Genomic DNA, 12,011 nt, shown 5'->3' on the forward strand with positions numbered 1-12,011 from the left:
CGTGCATCTTATAACATCCAAGTGAAATATATATATATATATATATATATATATATATAAAAAAAAACAATCACTGAGTTAGAAAAAGGACCACCTCCTTGTGTCTGCATTTTGTTGATCCACCTTTTGCTTTAATTTTTGCCACCTTTTGCTGGGATATGTTGTCTCTACTAACTTTGCACATCTAGACTTTGCAATATTTGCTGACTCTTCTTTGCAGGACTGCTCAAGTTCAGTTCAATTTGATGATGACCATTTGTGGACTGCAGTCTTCAAGTCATTCCACAGATTTTCATGGGGTTTAAGTCTGGGCTTTGACTACGCCATGCAAGGACATTCACCTTTTTCTCTTTCAACCACTGTGTGGTCAGGTTTGCTGTGTGCTTTGGGTCATTGTCATGTTGGAAGGTAAACCTTCTTCCCATTGACAACTTTCTGGCAAAGGGCAGCAGATTTTCCTCAAGAATTTGACAGTATTTTGCCCCATCCATTTTTCCTTCTATCCTGACAAGTGCTCCAGTCCTTTTCTTGCAACCCTCACATACAAGCCACATCTGTGGATAATGTGTGATATTGTTGTCACATGCACACAATGACCACTCTTGGTCATAAATTCCTGCAGCTGCTTCAGAGTTGCTGAACTAGTTTCCTGAACCTCTCTGACTAGTTTCCACCTGGCTCTTTTATCCAGTTTGGAGCAACGTCTTGATCCAGGGAGGGTCTGTGTTGTACCAAATACCTTCCACTTTTTAATACTTCACTGTGCCTCTAGGCATTAATAAAGCCTTTGAAATTTTCTTTTGTATCCATCTCCTGACTTGTGCCTGTCCACAACTTTATCCAGGAGATCTTTCGACATCAGTTCAATTTGATGATGACCATTTGTGGACTGCAGTCTTCAAGTCATTCCACAGATTTTCATGGGGTTTAAGTCTGGGCTTTGACTACGCCATGCAAGGACATTCACCTTTTTCTCTTTCAACCACTGTGTGGTCAGGTTTGCTGTGTGCTTTGGGTCATTGTCATGTTGGAAGGTAAACCTTCTTCCCATTGACAACTTTCTGGCAAAGGGCAGCAGATTTTCCTCAAGAATTTGACAGTATTTTGCCCCATCCATTTTTCCTTCTATCCTGACAAGTGCTCCAGTCCTTTTCTTGCAACCCTCACATACAAGCCACATCTGTGGATAATGTGTGATATTGTTGTCACATGCACACAATGACCACTCTTGGTCATAAATTCCTGCAGCTGCTTCAGAGTTGCTGAACTAGTTTCCTGAACCTCTCTGACTAGTTTCCACCTGGCTCTTTTATCCAGTTTGGAGCAACGTCTTGATCCAGGGAGGGTCTGTGTTGTACCAAATACCTTCCACTTTTTAATACTTCACTGTGCCTCTAGGCATTAATAAAGCCTTTGAAATTTTCTTTTGTATCCATCTCCTGACTTGTGCCTGTCCACAACTTTATCCAGGAGATCTTTTGACAGTGCCTTACAACCCATAGGTGATTGTTTGCTTCAGTTGCACTACCAAGGACTGAAATGCTCCAAGAAAGCTATTTTCATGCTGAACTAATCAAAATTACCTCAGCTGATCACAGTTGAAAGTCAAATGGCTTTGTGTGCCTTTGAGAATGTGATTAGCTACACCTGATCGAGTTTACAAGTAATTTTTAGGACGGAGTGAACCTTTTTCCAATTCAGTAATTCTGGTTCTTTTCTTTTTTCTTCTTCTTTTTTTTTTTTTTTACTTTTTTTCTGACATGTTGGTGTTATATCTTTCACTTAAATCTTTCACTGTCTTTCCCAGTAAATACAGTTGGATAAAACAAAACTTGCCGTCTTAATTTCAGGCTGCAAAGCAACAAAATGTGATTATTTTAAAGGGGGGTGATTCTTCTCTATATCCACTGTCTGTGTGTGTGTGTATGTGTGTGTGTGTGTGTGTGTGTGTGTGTGTGTGTGTGTCTGTGTCTGTGTCTGTGTGTGTATAATTAGGGTGGCCATATGTGCCGTTCATACAGGAGATGTCCTGGCCAGGATTTTTATATTGCCTAAAACATGCAGGTATTGTATATAATCGACCAATCGTGGCGCGTGAGAAGGTGAGATCTACAGAGAACGATCAAGGAGATGCAAATATGCGCACATGTTTGTTCGTTCGTTCGACTTGAAGCGTCGCTGCGCACCGATCGTTTTATGACACCAAAGTACCATGAGAGCGATTCGAAAGCATAAGGAGCCGTCTGCTCTGCTCTCTATAGCTCTCGTGAATGTCATACAACGATCAATCTGCACAGTGCAAACAGCCAAAACCTGGATATTTTAGGCAATATAGAAATCCCATAAAAATGGCCCGTATGTTCACCCTATATATAATGTGTGTTTCAGAGTGAATAATCACACATTTTAGTACCTGAAATGTGTAAAAAAATGCATTTTAAAACTACTTTTATCAGAAAAATGACAATTATATTTTCCCACATGCACCTCTGCTTTAATCCAATGTGACAAATAAATTAGGAAAATAAAGGTGCATTAACATCAACAATCTTAACTTTAATGATGATAACTATAACAATAAAGTTTAAATAGTCGTTCTAATTTTATTGAATAGGGGAGTCCACACCACAACTATACCTATTAAGACACAGAAGAACAATAACATTGGAATCGCTTTTATAACTATTTTTTTTTTCTAGCTGATCAATGATAAAAACATTGACACAGCCAATCAAAATCCAAAGGAGAAGTTTAAACTAACTTTATTTCTTGTACATTTGCTGGAACTTTCCCTTAATTTCAGCGCAGTTTCAGCCATTTCAGATGATCAAAACAAGCAATCCAATTACTGATAAGCACATCACTTAAATGCCCACACTCCACTTTTTTGTCTCTGGCTTTTTAATGGTGTTGTGTCTGAATGCATCAAAGTCAAGTGCAATAACAACGCAATTCCCACTCTTGGGCACAGAACAGCAATGGAATATCAATACCAGTTGTGTCATTAAAACAAAGAGGAGGATGTTCTTAAACCTGTATTAGCATGTGGGCAGCAATTTAAAACCATTGTGCAGATAACAGGCTGCTTTATATGGCTTAGGAGAGTTGCATTTACCTGAGGGAAGATTAGAGGGCAGAAGGACAAGGTTTGGATCACCTCCTCAAAGCCACACTAAGCCAGACGAGGAGATGCCTTCATCTTTATGTAAACACACACTGGGAGTTGGGATTAAGAGTGGTTTAAATGAATCAAACTACTCTAATACCAAGGTTAAATGAGAATCTGGTGTGACCCTATTGCTCTACACTGGCTTGTATAATGAAGATAGTGAGTGTCTATTGAATGGCACTGAAGAGACTAAAGGTCAAGCACTTTTACGGCCTGTCCTTGACCTGTGCAGTGAAGTTGTGTTAGCTAGCCTGATGTTATTGTACAATATGGATGTATTGACGGCATCTAAAACGTATGTTTTTGTGTACACTACCATTCAAAAGTTTGGGGTCAGCATATGAGGAATGTAGAGCTGTTAAGAAGTCTTGCGATATTGCTAGGTGATATTACAGGTCATATTTCATGCGTCATGCTCACGCATCACTTCCATTTACTAACTTTTTGATTGATTCAGGATATTTGTTAGACTCTTTCACTCATTTCCAACCCAAGATATTCATCCTCTGATAAACCTTTTACATGACACGATACGAGATGTTCACACATAGTAAACAAGTTTCTCAAAGACATGCCATGAAATAGCCAGTGACATATAGGCCCCGCTGTTCGTGGGTTACACCAAGCACTCAAAAGACTTCATTCATCTTTTAAAGCAAAAGACCAAAATATCAGTACTGTGACATTTGAAGCTGCAAATGCGATAGGGCTCTGAGGAAAGCTCTGCAAGACGGCCAAACCTTTGACAAGAGCAGTTAATCTGTGGGGGAGAGTGAGCTGGAGTGAAACAGGTCCATCTTATTCAGCAGAGATCATGTATTTTCTCTAGAAGTCATGATGTGTGATTATGCTCTCTCTAGCTATGCATTAACCCACTGCCCGTGAATAACCAGCACATGTCGGCCCACGCCAGCGCAGACACATCAGGCACATTCATCCTCGCTTTCCACATCCTGTTTCTCAAATGCACGATAACCTGAGCCATCTAAATGGAAATGACTTTTAACACCGCTCCAATCAGAATGCAGAACAGGCAAAATCATATGAGGTGGGAATTTAGTCAATGTTCTGAGGCTATTGTGAGTGAACTCAAGTTACTCTGCCTTAAACTTTCTCCTCCGTCTCCATAAAAGTTGATAACTGTTGTCATTAATAATGGTCGGCTTTGTCTGAGAGCTGGTTTGGGCGACATGGGCGTACTGGGGTCTGAAAGGTTGGTCCTATTGGAGTGTTTGAATGTTTGATGGGAGAGACTGGAGGCTAAGAGTCAATCATTGTCTGAGCACAGATGGTGTTGTGCCCTGTGATGGTAATTAAATTCAGCTTTTCTTTCCTGTCTTCCATTGAGAGGAAAAAGCTACGCTACCAGGTGTAGAAGTGATATATGTTGCAGTAGTGTTTTCTTAGAATTTTCCCTAACTGGAAGATGATGTAACTACACCGTCTACATTCTAAAAAATGCTAGGTTAAAAACAACCATTTCTGGGTTATTTGGCAACCCAGCACCAGTTAAATACTGGACAGAACACATGCTGGGTTATTTTGACCTAGCTGGTTGGATTAAATGTTTAATGCTGGGTTGTTTTATTTAACTCAACTATTGTTTAAAAATTACTATATTGTAATTGTTGAGTTGGTGATGGGCTGGTGTTCAGTGGGGGGAACTGTGAACCTCAGACCGCCGCCTCACGTTTCACTCATAGCTGAAAGATGCTGTGACTGACTCCATAACCTGCCCATTAACAAACTGTACTGAGATTAGAGAACATATTTTAACATCAAAATAAACTAAATACAGTATTATAACTAATTAAATAAGTTAGTTTTTTTCTGAGTTTTATTCTTTACTCAACTACCCTGAGTAGTTGGTTCACTATAAAACATCCGTGTGAACTAAGCACTTCCTCTTTGCCTTTCTAGCTTTTTCTGAAACTAGTTCGGAGAATCTGCGTGTATACGCTGATATTTGGAATAATTACTCATTCAATCAGTCACTATATATTGCAGGTGCCTGGTCCCCCTGAGGATTGCTGTAATTTTTTCCTTTTCCTCTACATTTAGGTAAGTGGTTGGTTTTGTTTATATTATTCTAATTACCAGTTGATTTGTTTACAGATTGTATTCTGACGCTTTTGGAAGCGTACGGATTTGGTGAGTAGCTTTTTTGTTCTATTTAATTTAAAGGAGGATTGTTTGTTTACCCACTGTTCCACTGTTCGCAGCAGGCGGCGGGTGGGGTGCTTGCACTGTGATACTACTGTTCACAATGGTTGAGTGAGATTTACTTTTGATTTTGATTGTGTTTGCACACATTAATATTACTTACTGACAAATTCCTTTTTGCAGGAGTATGGTATTAATATTTTTGTGCTATTTGTGTTATGGCTGTACGCAGCTGTACTGGATATGAGTCAACCATTGTGCCATTTCTGTCGTGCTACTTTGCATTCTCGTGATGGTCATCAGGAATGTTCATCATGTTTGTGCATGGATTGTTTACTCGAGGACATTGAAAATCCATGTCCGGCTGCTGCGGAGTTCTCTCTACAAGAAAGGGTGCAAAGGGCCAAGTTTATTAAACAAGTAGCCTCTAATAGAGGAGTCCAGTCATCAGTGATTGATGCACACTCCCTTAAACGAAGAAGGGAACATTCTCATTGTCAGTGAGTGAGGATTGTTTGAGATGGAAAGTAGATTACTCGGGGGTCTCTTTTTGGCAGAATCTGTCTTTTCTTCCCAAGGTTCTCAATCCTTGTGCAGTTAATCAGGCGGTTGAACTTGCAACCTTTCAACCTGACCCAGATTCCTTAACTACAGGACTTGATCTTTATAACTTGTGCCCAGTAAGAGCACTTCACACATACATTGAATTCACACAGGTGTTGCGACAGTCACAAAATCAGTTGTTTGTGTGTTTTGATAAAAAAAAAAAAGCATTGGATGACCAGTCTTGAAACAGCGTCTCTCACATTAGATAGTGGACACTATTGCACAAGCATATTCCACCCAGAGCTTACCAGTTCCAGGGAACCTGGTGGCTCATTCTACTAGGAGTCTGGCCACATGTTGCTAAGCACTGAAAGGGGTGGCACTTACAGATATATGTGCAGCGGCCTCATGGGGCTCATGTTGTACCTTTGCCAGGTATTACAGACTCAATGATCCGGTTTCTTTTGAGTCTGCAGTTCTGCTTTCAGCTTCTAAGCAGGGCTAGGTTAAAAACAACCATTTCTGGGTTATTTGGCAACCCAGCACCAGTTAAATACTGGACAGAACACATGCTGGGTTATTTTGACCTAGCTGGTTGGATTAAATGTTTAATGCTGGGTTGTTTTATTTAACTCAACTATTGTTTAAAAATTACTATATTGTAATTGTTGAGTTGGTGATGGGCTGGTGTTCAGTGGGGGGAACTGTGAACCTCAGACCGCCGCCTCACGTTTCACTCATAGCTGAAAGATGCTGTGACTGACTCCATAACCTGCCCATTAACAAACTGTACTGAGATTAGAGAACATATTTTAACATCAAAATAAACTAAATACAGTATTATAACTAATTAAATAAGTTAGTTTTTTTCTGAGTTTTATTCTTTACTCAACTACCCTGAGTAGTTGGTTCACTATAAAACATCCGTGTGAACTAAGCACTTCCTCTTTGCCTTTCTAGCTTTTTCTGAAACTAGTTCGGAGAATCTGCGTGTATACGCTGATATTTGGAATAATTACTCATTCAATCAGTCACTATATATTGCAGGTGCCTGGTCCCCCTGAGGATTGCTGTAATTTTTTCCTTTTCCTCTACATTTAGGTAAGTGGTTGGTTTTGTTTATATTATTCTAATTACCAGTTGATTTGTTTACAGATTGTATTCTGACGCTTTTGGAAGCGTACGGATTTGGTGAGTAGCTTTTTTGTTCTATTTAATTTAAAGGAGGATTGTTTGTTTACCCACTGTTCCACTGTTCGCAGCAGGCGGCGGGTGGGGTGCTTGCACTGTGATACTACTGTTCACAATGGTTGAGTGAGATTTACTTTTGATTTTGATTGTGTTTGCACACATTAATATTACTTACTGACAAATTCCTTTTTGCAGGAGTATGGTATTAATATTTTTGTGCTATTTGTGTTATGGCTGTACGCAGCTGTACTGGATATGAGTCAACCATTGTGCCATTTCTGTCGTGCTACTTTGCATTCTCGTGATGGTCATCAGGAATGTTCATCATGTTTGTGCATGGATTGTTTACTCGAGGACATTGAAAATCCATGTCCGGCTGCTGCGGAGTTCTCTCTACAAGAAAGGGTGCAAAGGGCCAAGTTTATTAAACAAGTAGCCTCTAATAGAGGAGTCCAGTCATCAGTGATTGATGCACACTCCCTTAAACGAAGAAGGGAACATTCTCATTGTCAGTGAGTGAGGATTGTTTGAGATGGAAAGTAGATTACTCGGGGGTCTCTTTTTGGCAGAATCTGTCTTTTCTTCCCAAGGTTCTCAATCCTTGTGCAGTTAATCAGGCGGTTGAACTTGCAACCTTTCAACCTGACCCAGATTCCTTAACTACAGGACTTGATCTTTATAACTTGTGCCCAGTAAGAGCACTTCACACATACATTGAATTCACACAGGTGTTGCGACAGTCACAAAATCAGTTGTTTGTGTGTTTTGATAAAAAAAAAAAAGCATTGGATGACCAGTCTTGAAACAGCGTCTCTCACATTAGATAGTGGACACTATTGCACAAGCATATTCCACCCAGAGCTTACCAGTTCCAGGGAACCTGGTGGCTCATTCTACTAGGAGTCTGGCCACATGTTGCTAAGCACTGAAAGGGGTGGCACTTACAGATATATGTGCAGCGGCCTCATGGGGCTCATGTTGTACCTTTGCCAGGTATTACAGACTCAATGATCCGGTTTCTTTTGAGTCTGCAGTTCTGCTTTCAGCTTCTAAGCAGGAATGTAGGAAAGGAGGGGCCTCTCACCCCTCGTGATCTTGATGGTACTAGTCATCCAAGGTAAGACCGTGGTGACGGTCTGAATGAGGTCGAAATAGATTGTAATTTATGACTATAACTATGGACCTATGAGACCGAATGATGTCTGTCACCATCTCTTGTCACTCAGGATGAACTGCGGAATTCCAGGCAAGAGGAAATGCTTGGTTCACCCCGATGTTTTTTAGTGAACCAACCACTCAGGCTCAGTCACCTGACTTTGTTTACATTAGGTCTCAAAAGGGCAGCAGAATGGCATCATTCAAGGTAAGAACATAGTGACAGTCATCATTCGGTCTCATAGACCCATAGTTATAGTCATAACTTACGTTATTCTAGCCAAAAGGCTTTTCCATGCATGCGAAACGATCATTACTAATGCATTTATCTGACTGACATCTCGTCCCTGTTTCACAAGTTTGCACTTACATATAATCAGATTGAGCAAATAGTAAGCATATTTGGTGTGCTGTCCAAGGGGAGGGCTACGAGCTCGGAATATAGCCCGAACCCAGAGAACTCCGCTATCCCCAAGCTGGGATAAGAATAGTTAGGATAGTTTAGTTTGGGTGGAGGAGGGGTGCCTGAAAAAAACTGTTGTGGGACAGAGCGAAGTTGGCTGTTTATATACATTTATCGATTATCTCAACAAGCTCCACCTGTGCTGAATTAGTTGATTATCTGAATGTGCTCCTCCCGAACTTTTTTAATAAAACATCATATGTTGTATTGCGTAAAATACATTAATTTACAGCACAAGACTTTACAGATAAAATAAAATGTCTACAAACCATTTTTCACAGAAGAAGTGCACTAATTAGGCGGCGCTGAGAACCTTTCTCTCCTGAAGAGGATGCAAAAAGCCCGCTCTCTGACTCAACAGCTGCAGTGAAGTAACCCCGTGCTGGGTTGTTTTGTCTGAGGGAGGGGGAGGGGTGTATAGTTTCAGCTGTCAGTGAGATTGATCCAGCCACTAACCCAATGGCTGAATAGCACCAAAACTACCCAACACTGGAAAAAACAACCCAACGTATGACCCAACAGACTCAACCCAGCAGTTGAGTAGAAAAAATAACCCAGCATTTTAACCCAGCAGTGTAGCTGCAAATAGCTTTCTGCTTTGACATACATTAAAACGTAGTCGAGAATTCTATATAAATAATTAAAATATACAATAATTGTATACTAAATGTCTAAAATTGAGGCAGTCTGAAGTTACCAATGTGACCTTTAGCTGAGAATGATTGTATTTTCTGTAGCTTTACTGAATACAATAAAACTGCTCAATAGCAGAACTAAATCCAGCCCCATGATCCGTGACAAACATATAGCATCTGTCCCCACCGTAAGGCCCAATAGTCTTACAGAGCTATTTGCAAGAATTATAGGCAAATGAAGCCCCACTGAATTTAGTCTATAATCACAATGAAAGTGATTTAGCAGTTTGATTAAATATAAGGAATTTATATGTGTAATGTTTTACAGCCTACAGTGTCTCTTCTCCTACAAGTAAAATGTAAGTGTTACATCTTGCAAGTAATCCTTGAGAATATTCAAAACACTGCTATATAATCACCATTTAAAGTGCTTTTTTAATTTGGAATGGCATGAAATAACAGTGTTTTGTAAACTCAATGCAATGGAAACAGACAGTTTCCGCAAACAGGCAATATGAAAGTATATATACTTTAGTAAAGTGTTTATTTTACCATTCATTATCCTGGCTTGGAAGGAAGGCTCCCCCCACCCACTCGTCCCAAATAAATAAGGTAGTAACAGTATAGTCAAACCACTACAATCAAATTCAAGCAACATTTCATTCAAAAATCTAAAGCTTTGTCAGTGCACAACAAGTCAAGTTATCTTTGCAAAATATATTTGTAAATTATCGCTGATTGTAATCTGAGCATGAAACACGTGTCAGATTTTCACAAAAGTGAGCAACAAAAACATGGTATAGTGATAGAGATACTCTTGTTATTCAAAATAGCACATACATAGTATAGTCCTGTTGCTAGAATTGTGTTGCACTTTCGGGGAGCAAAAAAGAAGAAAACTATTTCTGTAGATACCATCCCCTGACACAGTAACTTCAAATGTATATTTCGAGGGCATGGTTGAATAATGCAGTCTATGGAGCTATAGTCATTCCATTTTTAATTGAATTGACACCACAAAAATCTTTTTTCCACTGGTATAATAGTATAAAACCATTTGTGCCCATCTTAGGACGTTTGATATTGTAATTAATTTGAAATGTCAAGTATCCTTAAATGTTCTCAAGAGAGAATTTGGACACAAAATGTTCCAAATTCTTGTCCAGAAGATCTTCATAATGAGCAAAAGGGACATTTTCTGTAATTGGGAAGTTTCAATAAATATAAGGCAGGGAAGCCGTCTCTAGATGTGGTCTCTCTGGCCTTTCTGAATTTGATTTTAATGGACAGTTTGGAAATTACTGTGGGTTTTCAGTGCTGCATTTGATTAAGATTGGAGCCAGTCTCAGGAGCTCTGTCTGGCATCTACTCAGCACTGAGTAGCCTGTGCAGCGAGCAATTTTTCTGTTTCACATTTTCATATTCAGTCAACCTGTTGTTTACAAAGAAGTGTAAACAAATGTTGGCAGTGGACACATGCATAATTAAAACGGCAGCCTCTAGTGAGTGCTGTAGAGATGACGTTTCCCAGGATCCAGGATGTAAATGCACATTATGACTTTAAGCACTTCCACAGTCATGTAGCTTGTACAGATGGCTCTACATGCACGCACTCCAAATTTTAGATGCCTTGCATTGGTAGATTAGGATGCATATGCCACTGTTGCACTGTAGTATTTGCAATCCTCTTTTTTCCAGTTCTTATTTTCAGAATGAGGCCAAAAATTCATGTTATTCTTTATTTGTAAATGGTAGCCACCATATGGTGACAACAAATATAAAGTAAAACTTTTCCTAGGCCTCATGGAAGTGTATATCATTTAAACATATTTGTCAAAAAAGTATTTTAAAGTACATATAGGATGCATGCATAATTTGATTTGAGGTGATTGATTCAGTCTGTATATTTGTGGTCTGAGCTTTTATGGTGATTTTTTCTGTACATTACATCGTAACCAAGGGACCATCTTTATGAGTGATATATTAATTGAATAATTATCAATAAAAATCATTAACTCAACCGATTTGTTCAAAACACTGATACATTCAGGAACTTTAAAGAATAGTGTACCCAACGATTACAATTCTGTTTAGCATTTTAGCTCTCAAAAATTTTTTTTTGAGTGCAAAGGTTTGTGGGTGATTAAAGGACATGAAGGATCCCCCTGATGCATCCTTCAAAACAAGACGAAGGAAGGACGTGAAATGAAGCCTGCCTTCCAAAGATTTTTCAAACTAGACGTCCTTCAACAGATTTGGATGACATGCTCGCTGAGCTATGACACCTTACTAGGACACAGCCTTCTGATTGAGAAGCATCCACTGTCTTCACTGAGTCATTTAATCATTAATTCATCCAATTAATTCAAAACACTGATTAATTGAAGAACTAAACGAACCCCATATATATGATATGATGCATGATACTGTATATATGATGTATATTTTTGATAAATGTTCACCTATATTTATATAGCGCTTTATACAATACAGATATTGTATAAAAAACATATGCTGATAATGCAAAACGACAACAGTCTAGAGATTACACAGAAAACGTCTCGGTTACTTGTGTAACCCTCGTTCCCTGAAGGAGGGAACGGAGACGTTACGTCAGTCGTGACTGACGAATTGGGATCTCGCCCGAGAGCCCAATCACCTTCGAGTGTTAACTAAACAAGCCAATGAC

Source organism: Sinocyclocheilus anshuiensis, unplaced genomic scaffold (assembly GCF_001515605.1).
Source record: "Sinocyclocheilus anshuiensis isolate Anshui unplaced genomic scaffold, SAMN03320099.WGS_v1.1 scaffold1979, whole genome shotgun sequence".
Classification (NCBI taxonomy): Eukaryota; Metazoa; Chordata; class Actinopteri; order Cypriniformes; family Cyprinidae; genus Sinocyclocheilus; species Sinocyclocheilus anshuiensis.